At 39.2% G+C, this 13,701-nt stretch overlaps 1 protein-coding gene and 1 pseudogene across 2 annotated transcripts in view; both read right to left on the bottom strand.

The window, feature by feature from the left end:
* LOC148726082 (uncharacterized) overlaps window positions 1–13,701 on the bottom strand; it is a 107,955-nt gene that overhangs the window by 55,122 nt on the left and 39,132 nt on the right. The window lies entirely within an intron of this gene.
* Window positions 9,910–13,679, bottom strand: LOC148726087 (flavin-containing monooxygenase 5-like; annotated as a pseudogene). Its single transcript, XR_015989235.1, has 2 exons — window positions 13,085–13,679; window positions 9,910–12,452 (listed from the first exon to the last, which is right to left on the bottom strand). The product of XR_015989235.1 is annotated as a flavin-containing monooxygenase 5-like (transcript).

Below are 13,701 nucleotides of genomic sequence, written 5' to 3'. Positions count from 1 at the left end.
TACACAGATTGTGAGTATCCACAATTTGAAAATTAGAGGGAAATGTATAAGGGGAATGTAGCTATAAAGTTCATAATTGAGGAGTATCCACAATCACGCACAATGATATACTAGGACAATAGATAGAGTATCCACAAAAGTAGTCTATGGCGCCTTACCGCCGAATCCCGCAGAGCCTGGATCCGAGTGACTCAACCGAGAGATAATGTATTCATATGGTGTAGGTGTAAGAGGGGTTTTGAGGGGTTGGATGATAATGTATTGATAGGGTGTAGGTGTAGGGGAGCGTGTTTTTTAGGGTAAATGATTCAGGTGTACGAGAGATTTTTTTAGGGGGAGGGTTGGAGTTTAAAAAATAACGGAAACAATGAAATCCAAGATGGCGTCGGAAACAAAGGAAACAATGAAATCCAAGATGGTGGAGGGATTAAACCGCAGATAAAATGAGTTAATTTTTCAAATCAAAACATGTATTATTATCTCACACGCTTGCATACAGACTTTTACAAGAAAAAATTAATTTTTACAATGATTTAATATATGTTTTTGTGTAATTATAAATGGATGTCATAATTTGTTTCCTGTATTCTTGAAATGCGTCATCATGTTTAAATGCTTCATTGGCTGCGGTCTCTTTGGAATCTCTAATGTTGTGATTGAAATGATGAGGAGTCATAGTTGCTCTAGCATGTCACATCATTCTTCTCAAAGACTCCTTATCGGTAAAAGAAATTTTTTTTAACTGCGATACTTTCTAGTTCGATTACGACTACGTTTGATTTGTTCGCCATGTAATGTCTAAACTATCGACAGCATTCATGGTCACCCTTGATTAGTTTTTTGAATAATATTCCAACATGGTATCGCTCGGGTAAAACACACAGACGCAGCCGGAGGCTGCGTTTTTTCCGGAGGCGCGCGCAAAGAGGTACCCTGGCTCCAGAGGTTTCTCTTTTTTCTCTCCTTTTTCTCCCTGTTTACAATCCTTTCTCGCGGCTCCGAGAAAAAGAGACGCTGCTACGCAGCTCGGCCAATCTCGCTGCTTCGTAGCCCGAAAGGATTGTAAACAGGGAGAAAAAGAGAAACCTCTGGAGCCAGGGTAGCGAAGAGGAGGAGGAGGAGGAGAGAGGAAGAAACCAAACAATTTAAAGTAAAATCTTTTATTCTACCCGAGAGTTTTGATGTAAATGTAAATGATATGTCTCATTAAAATGCACCAAAAATAAAGAAATGACATTAGCATTCAATGTTTTATGAAGAGCCGCAAAGCTCATTTTTCTTAGTGTAAAACCGCATACATCCTTCATGCTTTAAAAGATGGCTGTATAATCGTCTCGCATCATTACTAGCCTGGTGTAAATCTAGGGTGATATATCCAAATGGTCGTTGTATGACCTCAAAATACACTTGCATAATATCTTGCCATGTCATCGGAAAAGCTTGCAACAATAAATTTTTAAGTCCTAGTTGATCACGCGGATTCTTGAAAGCGACCACGTAATGAGCATTCCTGGAAATACTTTTAGCGTATTTGCCTGGTGGAAACATGTCTTGACACAAGTAAAGGACAGTAATGTTGCGGTGATGAGAATGTTTGGTGAAAAGATCCAACACCTCTTTCTCATTCCCTCCTTCTGTCATAAGATCATCCATCACCAGTAATCCACCGTCTTTAGAAAACCATTGCTCTAACTGTTTTTCTCCGGGTATACAGTCATGAAATTTTATTCCATGTCGTTGCATCTCGCAATATCCATCTTGCCAGACGCGATTCCACACTGATAATCTAAATACTTTTTATCTTTTACAATGAGTACTCATTTTCTGTAAGTATAAATACAAAGAAAGGCGCCTTATGACCTTCAAAGTAATTTAATACAAGAGAACAGGTGTTATTCTCCTGGTAATTATAAATGTCACGCAACGTAACGTAATTGGAAACGTTTTGGGGGTGCTTGAACATACGCGCGTTTAAAAAACCGCAACTGAAAGGACGACGTCGTTAAATTAGAGAAAGAAATCCCGCATTAAAACATGAGCGGATAGAAATGTAGGTTGGATACTCCCGCATCCGTCAGTTTGCATATTTCGGCTACCAGATGAGTAAACTTCATTACTTACGTGAAGACCAGAAAAGAAAAGTGAGGGTCCATACTGGCATGATTAAAAGAAAAACAAAACAAAACGCAACAACTTCTGATCCGGCCTACGTGCATTTTTAAAAAATAAGATAACCACTAACTGACGATTAGGAACGATACGCCGTTCATTCGTTTCTTCCTCGCTTTCCTATTCTGCTAAACAAAAGAGAAAGTCAGCATCATGATGACTTTTGGTAAGTACATTTGCTGACAATCTCTTTCAGTAGAGCCAAGTACGGGGCCTTTTTACGAATGGGCTTTGATGGTATATTGAGGCCAAGATCTTCACACATGTGCTGCAACATGGGTAGCCTCAAGATTTTCAAAGAGTCCTTTAACGCCATTTCACAAAGATCGTACTGATCGTTGATCAGGGGATGGTCAAGTTGTATTGAAGTGACAGTCTCCTTTGCCTCGCTAAAATTACTCTCCTCTACTCTGAGCTGCTCGGATATCACTGTCATCAGCATCTCATTGGCGTACTAACGCACTCTGTCTTGAGAAGAAAGAGGTGATCTTGGTAGTTGTGAGGAATTCCGATGACTGGAAATTTCTTGTCGTGCACCATCGGTGCCCCGGGCACGCCGCATATCTCGAGCAACTACCTCAGCGTCAAGCTTGTGGCCTGTCGTCTGCCCTATTCGAAATTTAGACAGAAGGTACGACTTTTGTTTTTCGTTGAATCTGTAAGCCTTCTTTATTACTCTGAGAGCCCAGCCTTCTTTCAGAGAAACACGAGAATCTTCCTTTCCCACAGTATACTGGGTATACCGACACACTATCCTTTGCCCTTTGTAGTAAATCTGAGATTGAAGTGTAAAAGTGTTATCGTGTGGTTATCAGACCTTGAGTGAAGTTTGTGTTTTTTTCAGTCTTTGGTATATTTATGACAGCCCATTTAGGGTCTCATGTGGTGCGTGTTTGCTGGGATCGGACGTCGGTTTATGATAAATAGAAATAATTCGCATTGGTACACTGAAATGCTTGTACAGAATGCTGTTCTCCCCCTACATTCTCAGGAATTATTGATCAATATATACATATTATCTCTATATATATATGAAAAACAACCATTGAATTGTTTAAGAGTCATTCAACAAACTGAGCAAGAGATATCATAGTTTTCCTACAGCTGAGGTCGTAATTTGCATAATGGTGATCGATGTAACAACCGTATGTACATTTTCGACTTTGATTTAATTTTCTTTCTGCTCTCACGCTACTCCGATTGTATGATTTCCCTTTTACCTAATATCTTGTGGCATAACAGCTAAAAATTTCCAAACTTAAAGTTGATTTCAAAACCTTTTTCTTACCAGGAGAATAACACCTGTTCTCTTGTATTAAATTACTTTGAAGGTCATAAGGCGCCTTTCTTTGTATTTATACTTACAGAAAATGAGTTCTCATTGTAAAAGATAAAAAGTATTTAGATTATCAGTGTGGAATAGAGTCTTAAGTAGCTTCTTTCGAATGTATCTTTTGCATTACTTGAATGTGAGAAGGTGGTAATGTAATGTGTACTTCACTTGCAGATTTTTCAGCCCAAAATGTTTTGGAGAACCTTATCAAACATCTTGCAAAATTTTTGACCTGACTCTCTACATTTTACAAGCTATAAGTCACTACAACGGACACCGAATTTAATTTGGATATTTAACAACTCAATATGGTTAAATTACCCAGTTATTTGTTTACACACTTTGCATAATTTTGCTCGCTCAGGTCACGAACACTTCTGACATTTTCGAAAGGAAGCAATGCGATTCAGAGCATCAAAAATTGCACAGTGAATGGAAATAGCATTGTTTGACCAATATATTGTTAAAAATCCAAAGTGTCAGGTAACAGCTACATTTTTTTCGCGCGAAATATCACCTGTTTTCAACGCCATTGTGCGTAGTCTGTAAGGATGTTCTTTCAAGGGCTTAAGTGATCCCAAAATCGATGTGCCCGAAAAAATATACTCACCAGAATTGAATAAGAATAGCTTTCCTTACAACGTGTGAAGTTTGACTGATTTTATTTTAAGCCTTGAGCGGAGCTTGGTTTTCGCAGTTAGTTTTTGACTGTGCGACATGCGGAGCCTGAACTCAGGTAACCTGAAACCGCGTTTTCAGATATTCGTAAATTTATGAAAAGCTAAGAATCGCTGGAACTTAAAAACATGATTTTTGAAAAGGGTTTACTGAAAGGTTTCTTTGGGCGAAATATGAGCAATTCACCAAAATGGTTAAAAGAGTCGTTCAACAAAATGAGCAAGAGATATCATAGTTTTCCTACAGCTGAGGTCGTAATTTGCATAATGGTGATCGGTGTAACAACCGTATGTACATTTTCGACACTGATTTTATTTTCTTTCTGCTCTCACGCAACTCTGAATGGATGATTTCCCTTTCACCTAATATCTTGTGGCATAATAGCTAAAAATTTCCAAACTTAAAGTTGATTTCAAAACCTTTTTCTACCTGGCAGGGAATAATTAGATTAGCGTTTGTTTACACAACATATGTCTTTGCTCGCCCAGGACACAAACATTTGTGGTATTTTCAAAAGGAAGCGTTCCGATTCAAAGCTTCAAATTTTACTCAGGTATTGAATAATGCCATTTTATTACGAATATCTAAGTAAAAATTTAAAAAATTATGTACCAGGTATACTTTTATCGCGTTAAATTTTACCTATTTTTCGCCCCATGTACAGCACTTTTTGAGGGTGTTGCTTAAGGGACAAAAAAAAAATTACAATATAGCTGTGTACGGAAAAATTAACATAACACAAACGAATGGGAAGACTTTTTCTTAAAACGTGTGAAGTTTGGTGTTAACTGAATTCATTTTAAGCCTTCAACGGAGCTTGGGTTTTGCAGTGAATTTTGGACAATTTGCCAGGCGGAAAACCGCACTTAAACCGCGTTTTCAAATTTTCGCAAATTTCTGAAAAATTAACACTCGTCGGAACTTTTAAACTTGATTTTTGAAAACAGTTTACCAAAGGGTATCGTTGAGCAAAATATGAGCAATTCGCCAAAATGGTCGCTGACGGACGATTCTCGATCCTTACAGGCAGCCATTCTTAAAAAATGTAATCCACCATTCTGCACATCCTTGCCTCAAACGTCCCCACCATGCTTCAGTTTTTTGGTTTGCTGTAGATTTCCCATACATGAACCTTTTATCACCTGCAAATTCGTCACTCATGGACCGCCGAAAGAAACGCTAAATAGCTGCTAGGTTCCTGTTCTCAGATCCCCTATCTCCACGTACAATCCTTGCCGTACCTCCTAACTGTCTTGCATAGTCTAAGAAATATTGAGCTACTATACGAGAGTCATTGTTCGAAGATGCAACCTCCAGCCATAGGATCCTTCGACTAAAGCCATCAATTGCACCATGAATGCAGAATCCAAACGGTTTTAGTTTGTCGTAGCCGTCAATGTGCCATAAGTAATTTGGTCCTTTACACCTGTAAATTCGTCGTCGTAGTCTATGCTGTGACCTATGCTCCACCCCTTCCGGATCAAAAACCCTCAAAACATGTCGAACGACTTCCCTCGTAGTAACAAGACCGTGCTGATTGATGAGTCTCTGATGCATTGCTCTATATCCGAGAAGGCTTCCACTCCTCTTGAGTTCCTCCTCGACTGCTTCTACCACCGCATTCAAATTACTTCGATGCCGACGTCTTGTACATCCCAACCGTCTGAGTATTCTTTTCAGTTGTCTTAAGGAGATCCCGATACCATGTACACTTAAGAGAAATAATGCAATTTCAGGTACAGTAAGCCCAAGATTGAAGTAGTCCTTGATCATCTCGTCGCGCATTACTGCATTGTTCCTTATTGCCGGAGAGTAAGATGGAAGCACTCCCAGCGATGTAGAGCTCACCGAAATGAAAGTGAAAACGGCGAAAAACTTCATAGCGATACTGTAAAGCCAAGGCAAAACAGACTACCTATTGTTTATAGGAGTCTACGTTATTTTCAAATAAAACAACCTGGCCGGCTGATGCACCAGGCAGCTAAGTCGCAAGAAAGTAGCAGGAAAGTCGCAGCTAGGTCGCAAGAAAGTAGCAAGAAAGTCGCAGCTAAGTCGCGAGAAAGTCGCAGCTAAGTCGCGAGAAAGTCGCAGCTAAGTCGCAAGAAAGTAGCAAGAAAGTCGCAGCTAAGTCGCGAGAAAGTCGCAGCTAAGTAGCAAGGAAGTCGCAGCTAAGTCGCAAGAAAGTAGCAAGAAAGTCGCAGCTAAGTCGCAAGAAAGTAGCAAGAAAGTCGCAGCTAAGTCGCAAGAAAGTAGCAAGAAAGTCGCAGCTAAGTCGCAAGAAAGTAGCAAGAAAGTCGCAGCTAAGTCGCAAGAAAGTAGCAAGAAAGTCGCAGCTAAGTCGCAAGAAAGTAGCAAGAAAGTCGCAGCTAAGTCGCAAGAAAGTAGCAAGAAAGTCGCAGCTAAGTCGCAAGAAAGTAGCAAGAAAGTCGCAGCTAAGTCGCAAGAAAGCAGCAGCTAAGTCGCAAGTGAAAAAAAAAGAGAAAAGAAAGTGTATGTCCCTTTGAAGCCACCGTACTTTGAAGCCACCGTAGTATTCTCCAAATAACAATAACCACTATATACACCCGCTCTTTCTTCTTGTTATTTTTAAAAAAATGCTTACTCCTCTGAAGTAGAACTGAAAACTTTCGTCCCCGCTTCAAGACGGTCTCAATGTGGTCATTTGTCAACCGTCAAAACATAGACGATTTCTACCGCCGGCCTTTCCGCAAACCCATAGTTCTAAAAAAGGGGTTACCTCGAAAAGCGTTGTCCGACAAACAGACACTTGAATATATATGTATCTTATTAAACGTTTTGTTGTGTTGTATCGCTGAGTATTCCTACGAGTTGTGCTGTATTTTGAAAATATACGGCGAACACTCATAGGAAAGTGAAACCATGCATTTCTGACCAAACACTAGGAGGCCCAACCAGTATTGTGCCGTATTTAGAAAAACACGGCACAACTCGTAAAAATACTCAGCAATACCAGGCAACAGAACTTTTAATAAGAGAATTATTATCTAACATGCCAAATTGCTATTTCAGTGCGGGGGAATGTCTTACTGGTACTCTGGAGTACAAATACCGCGAGATATTTTAATTTACTTGTTTTGAGCGTTGTTTGTACTCTGCAAAGCACATTTGGATAGATATGTTATCAAATGTTTTGTTGTGTAGTATCGCGGAGTATTTTTTCGAGTTTTGCCGTATTTTGACGCGGAGCTCGTAGGTCAAGTCAAAATACAATAGCGAGTAAAAATACTCAGGGATACTACACAACAAAATGTTTAATGAGTTATTTTTTAATCCAACACGCCAAATGGTTTTTTCAGTGAGGGTGAATTTCGCGGGTATTTATTTTCGGGAAATGCGTGACATAGTTTCCTCAATAAATGATGAAACTTGTCGTCGAACTGCTTTTCTTCGTTTGATTTATCTAATAAACTTGGATCAATATTCGCCAGCCATTCCGACTCTTCGTCATCAGGAAAATAATTTAAATCGTTCGCCATTTTTTTTTTCGTAACTTCAATCCAACTCGTCGCTTACCCGATGCGAGGAAACCTGTCCAACCGCTTCTCTCGTTTTGGGCGTTATTTATACTCTACGAAGCACCGTTGGATAGTAAGGTAAAAGAAAAACTCCGAAGAAGTCGAAATCGGACTTAACTCAGATATTTTTCGGGGTTGTTGTATCTTTATTGACGGATAAAGGTAATGTACTCATCTTTAGGGAATTTGCTGAAAACAATCTAATTATTCCAGAAACGTTTTCATGTTGCCTTTTCAAAAACAAATGGTGTGGTCGGTAGTAATACATTTTCAACAGAAATCAATTCAGCAGGGTTCCAAGTAGCAGAAATTCGTTCAAGTGTTGAAAACTCTGGGTTTGTGCTTTTAAGCTGAATAAAGGCTACATCAAGGAGGCACGCGAGGAATACGCAAAACTGCAGCGTGTTTGTTCAGTGTATGCATCAGGAATTGTGTATACTCTGAGTAACGGATCCTACTTCCCCGGAGTTTCTTTGTGAAGAGATCAACGAAGTAGTGATAAATAGTTTAACGGAAAACAAAGAACAAACACGATATGTATTGATTTTGGGCTAACTGCCGGTCTGAGCGGGACTGTTGTGCGGGAGGTCGAGGGTTCAAGCCCCGGCCGGACCAACACTCAAGGTCTTAAAACAACTGAGGAGAATGTGCTACCTTTCTATAACATCAAGAAATGTATAGACATTCTAGTGTTCTCGGATAAGGACGAATAAACCGTAGGTCCCGTCTACTGCATCTATTAATTGGTTAATTTGGTTAGGCAGGGGACGTTAAAGAATCCACTCACGAGATTACTGTGATGTGGTCTGGCCTGTTTACTGGGAATTGGGGGAAGGGGGCATCTGTTAGATTCGCCTTTAATCGATTGTAAGCTGCTTAGCAGTCTGGTAAAGTCCCCCGCAAAGTGTCATAAAGTGCCATGAGCTCAGGATATGAGCGCTATATAAATAAAAGTTATTATTATTATTATTCTCAGAAAAAAAAAACTGAAAAAATAATGTGCAAGTGGCTGTGAGTTAGAAATCACAAAAGGAGAGAACTCAAATATGTATCGAGTACGAATGTCGAACTAACAAGATAAAATAAGAAGCACCAAAAAACACCGGAGAACATCAAGACGAGATAGGAAGTGTGGCTAGTACCTTCACCTCAACAACTGGTACTTCGAAGGACAACCACAGACCCGAATTTTACGTATATTATTGAAGAACTACTCATTTTATTTCGTCTTCCCATATGAAGTTACAATATGGTAAAGCATTGATTAACTTCTCAGTATTTTTTACACGTGTGGTGAAACTAAAAGAAGAAAATTACAATGTACAGGATAAGGAAAAGCGGCAAGACTACTTACAAAAGAAAATGAAAGGAAAACAAAACGGAATACAATAGACTGAGACTTACATCTGAAGTTGTCTTAGAGCCGTAAAGAAACTCCAACGTTGCGTAACTCGAACAGACAAAACGTTACTAAAATACTCTGATGTGACTCCTTCGATCCCTTAACTGCAACTCCGAAATAATAAGGGGGGCTTTCTCTAACAAGGCTATCCTTGTAAACCGGTTCAAACAGGAACGACTAGCTACGTAAGCGATTCAATCTGTGAACAATATCACACGAAAAACATAGGGGTAAGCTCGATAATGAAACAAAATAGAACTCCTGCTCCTTTAAATCACAACGAAGGTAATTGCGTAATCAGGCCTTTGTTTCAATGTTCATTACGCTGTCACTGAAAGATTACGTCATGAATTCGACATTTTCCGCGAGTAATCTAATATTTTGAAATAATTTGAATATATCAACAAAGTTGAAATGGTAAATTGGCTACCGTTACGATTTTAATATTTTGAAAACGTTGTTCGGTTTAATTAATTTCTTCGTCGGTAACCTCTATTTAATAGAGGCACAAGTCTCTTTAATACACTGACATTCTCGAAAAATAACTTCTATTTGTTAAAGGATTTTAAAACAGCACATATTTTGCTAGATTTAATTTGTGGGTATAAGAAAAAATTAAGCGCTGACAGCTCACGAGTTTCGTCATTATTGAGCAAAGTCATTTTTCTGACTTCGAATCGAAACAAAATTTCTTCATCACTCTTCATATGATCCTTACTATCACTGAAACATTACGTGTATGATTCAACATTTTTTAGGAGTGATACAATACTTTAAAAAACGTTGTTCGGTTTAATAATAATAGTTAATCTTTATTGAGGATGCCAACATCACAAAAAAGTGGTTTTTCAGAGGGGTCCTTTAAAGGTAACTACATAAAATATAATTGCTTAAGAATAAAAAGAAAAAAATACATATCGAAAAATATGAAGATAAAACTACATTAATTTGAAAATTAACATGCGAAAAACGAAACTAATTAAAATAGTGCTTTCTTGATACCAGGCTTAAGGTGGGCACATCTCTTAGGGAAAGGAGTAAGGCATTCAAAGCGTTCGCTGCAAAATTTATTGTTATCCAGTCCCCCCATCTTCTGTGTGCGAATGATTTGCGGATATCTCGCTTGGATCGTGTATTATAGTTATGATAGTTGCTGTTAAAAGAATAGTGAAAAGTGTGCATAAAAAGGTTATTAACTACCTTAATTTGTGGGCCTGTTTAACTACCTTAAACATAAAAATACCACGATGCTCCGCTCTCCACCTTTCTAGAGGTTTCCAATTGAGCTTTGAAAGTGCATCGCTCGCGGAAGCAGTGGGGAGGAAGATCTAAAATGATTCGCGCAGCCTTGTTGTGAAGGATCTGTACCTCCGCCATAAGTGTAGTGTTGCCCCGGTCTCCTCATATAATATCGCCGTAGTCAAAAAGGGGCAGAACAAAAGAATTAAAAAAAGTTATCCTTGCGCTTAGAGGGAGACACGACTTGATGCGCCGCAAAAGGCCTAGCTTCTTGTTTATCTTATTACGCATGTGCTCAATATGATCCTCCTAAGTAAGATTCTGATTGATAATTTAGTTAATTTCTTCGTCGGTAACCGCTATTTACTAAAGTGGCTCAATTCTCGGTCGCTCATCTGCTTGTTCCCTATTTTCTTATTGAAAAAAAAAAAAAAGAAGAAAAACCAAAGAAAGAAAAAAAAGAGTATAAAATCTAACAGACAAGAAGAGTGGAAAAAATGTCATGGTAACCCTTTGAATCCAAGAGTGACCAGCATCTAATTTCTCCTTACAATATCATCCCTGGATCACACATCAAGGTCCTGAGAATTAAGGAAATGATCACCACCTGGAGAAGCTCTTGATCATTAAACAAATTCTCCTTGTCAATACTTTAGGAAATGTATAGAGAACAGTAGGGAGAATATGCATGTTGATGTTAGGGTGTGAAGTTTCTGGTTTAACAAAATTTAAGAATGATAAAGGTTACAATGAACATTACCAACACAAGGAAAGTGATGGTTCCATAATACATGAGTGGGGTGATGGGAACAGAGTGTATAACTTCTTTAGCCTTGCTCCACTTGTGTGGACCCTGCAGTCTCCACTGAGCTGCCCACAATAACCTATAATCAAATTCCAAGCCAAGGAGGGGTGTCTCCATAGCTGCAGCCTTGCAATGAAATAAGACGCTATCTCGTCAATGTAAGGAATGGGGTCTTGTTGAATGGTGTGTCTTGCTGAGGCATAGTAGATGCTCTCACTTCTTTGCTGGTCTTGCTTCATGTTGTGGAACATTTTCTCTATCGAAGGGAGTTTGATGGTTCCTTTACACAGCTCTGAAAACCATTGAGCTTGGATTTCAGAAACTGACAGTAGACCACCAGAAGCTGGCTGCATAAAACCTACGAATGCTAATGAGGCTCCAATTTCTGGAGCAAAAACATTTTTGAAGAGCTTCATTTTGTTGGTGCTTTCCTCCAAAACTTGAGCTTTAACTTTGTCATCTAAAAATGGCAGATCAATATGATACCCAGTACAACAGACTATAACATCAGATGCTGTTTTTGTCCCATCGGTAAAAGTAACATTGTTTCCATCTAATGCTGCAATGGCAGGTTTCACTTCAATGTTCCTCCTCTGAAAGTGATGAATTAGCGTGGGGCTTACAGTGGGCTGGGTTTGACTAGCTTTCATTTTGGGGTTTAAATTCCAGTGCCAAGGGCTTCCCACCACACTTAGAACTATCAACTGAAAGACAAAATTTGACAAACTCCATGAAAGCCAAAAGAACAGACGACAGGCATAATGATCAGTTGGGTAACCATGGACGTAGTTGGGTATAATCCATGCACCAGATCTTGTTGAAATACAGACGGGTTTTTTCCTTCCCAATTCTGCCACATTGACTGCAACATCTACAGCACTATTTCCAATACCAACAACCACAATCTTCTTTCCCATGACCTCATTGCTGATTGCATCTTTATAGTCAACACTATGGAGTATTCTGCCTGTGAATGTTTCCTGACCATCAAAGTGAGGCATGTTTGGTTTGGCATGATGCCCAGTTGCTATGGTAACACACTTGACAAAGGTTTCCTTAGAACCAACTTGATGCATTCCTGCACTGTCCACTTTCACTCATGTTATTTTCCATCTCTGAGGGAGCTGCGCAATGGGAACCACCTTCGTTTTGAAACTAATATGTTCTCTGATACCAAAATGTCCAGCATAGTTGTTGATATACTCTGCCATGTGCGAGTGGTGAGGATAATCAGGAATGTCGTCAGGAAATGGGAAGTCAGAGAAGCAGTAGTTGTGTTTTGAGACATTTCTGTGGAACAAAGATTCTGAGTTTAGCATTCAGTGACTCATGTGAGTACGAGACATGCCGGTAATTAAACTTTAAACTGAAGCCTGGGTGCACGGAAAAAAATGCCCCAAGTCACTGGACCCTTTCACTCCTGAGATCTGATTGTTAATTCTCCCTTACAGCTGCTGTACAATTCCTTGTAAATGAGAAATGAAAATTTGTTGTTGGATCAAGACAACTTCTACCTGAAAAGTTTGTGTATTCTCATTACCTGTTTGTTGGATAATGTATAGATGTTCTAGGGAGAAGTCACATGTTAATCACTTCAAGGAATTACAGGGTAGGTTACAATAGACCGCTTTGAGTTCAACATGAGAAGTGAGTTGAGCACTACAAGAGAAATTCCATTTCTACAAGCAACCATGTATTATTTTGTTTATCACATGAACACCATAGACCTTTACTGATGAGAAAAGATGACATTGTCGATGAATGAACCTGACAAGTGCCATTTCAGCAGCAGATTGGCGATGCCAAACCCACATAAAAAGTTATTGAAATTTATACAGGTGAAGTTACAGTTTTTTTCAGGAATGGAGATCTTTTTAAACACAGCAGTTTGTACAACAAGTAATGTTATTTTTCCTACATACATATGAGTGAACCGCATAACTCCATATCCATGCTCTGTAAAATGCCACAGACCTCCAATATGGTCAGTCTGTTCAAAAACAATGATTTTGAATTTGTCATCCAACAGACATTTTGCTGCAGCTAGCCCAGAAATCCCTGCTCCAATAACTGCAACATCATAGTCTAAATGAAAGCTCATCTTTTAACCTTAAAAATTAAATAAAAATATAGTGATAAATCAAGTAACATTGAAGTGATCAGGGAAGAAAAGTAGGTCTACTGTATTGCTTCAAACAAGAGCCTGAGCTCTGATGGGCACCCTTCCCTGAATAAGCGCCCACCCCCTAGGGCACAATATTTAAACTAGTGCTCCTCTTGCACCCCTCTCCAATCTCTCTTTCTTAAATTGTAGGAATACATGGAAACCTTGCTTTGTAACTGCTGCCTGCTTAGCTTATGTTGTAGAGCACCAGATTGCTGTGCGGGAGAGTGAGGGTTCCAGCCCCAGACCGGACCACACTCAGGGTCTTAAAATGCTTGAGGAGAATGTGCTTCCTTGCTATGACATCTGCAAATGATTAGACACTCTAGCTGTTGATGCGCGTCATTTGCGTGACGGCGCTTTAAGTTACAGTTA

This window comes from Stylophora pistillata, chromosome 7 (assembly GCF_964205215.1).
Source record: "Stylophora pistillata chromosome 7, jaStyPist1.2, whole genome shotgun sequence".
NCBI classification, from domain to species: Eukaryota; Metazoa; Cnidaria; class Anthozoa; order Scleractinia; family Pocilloporidae; genus Stylophora; species Stylophora pistillata.
This window is presented reverse-complemented; position numbering and strand designations above follow the sequence as displayed.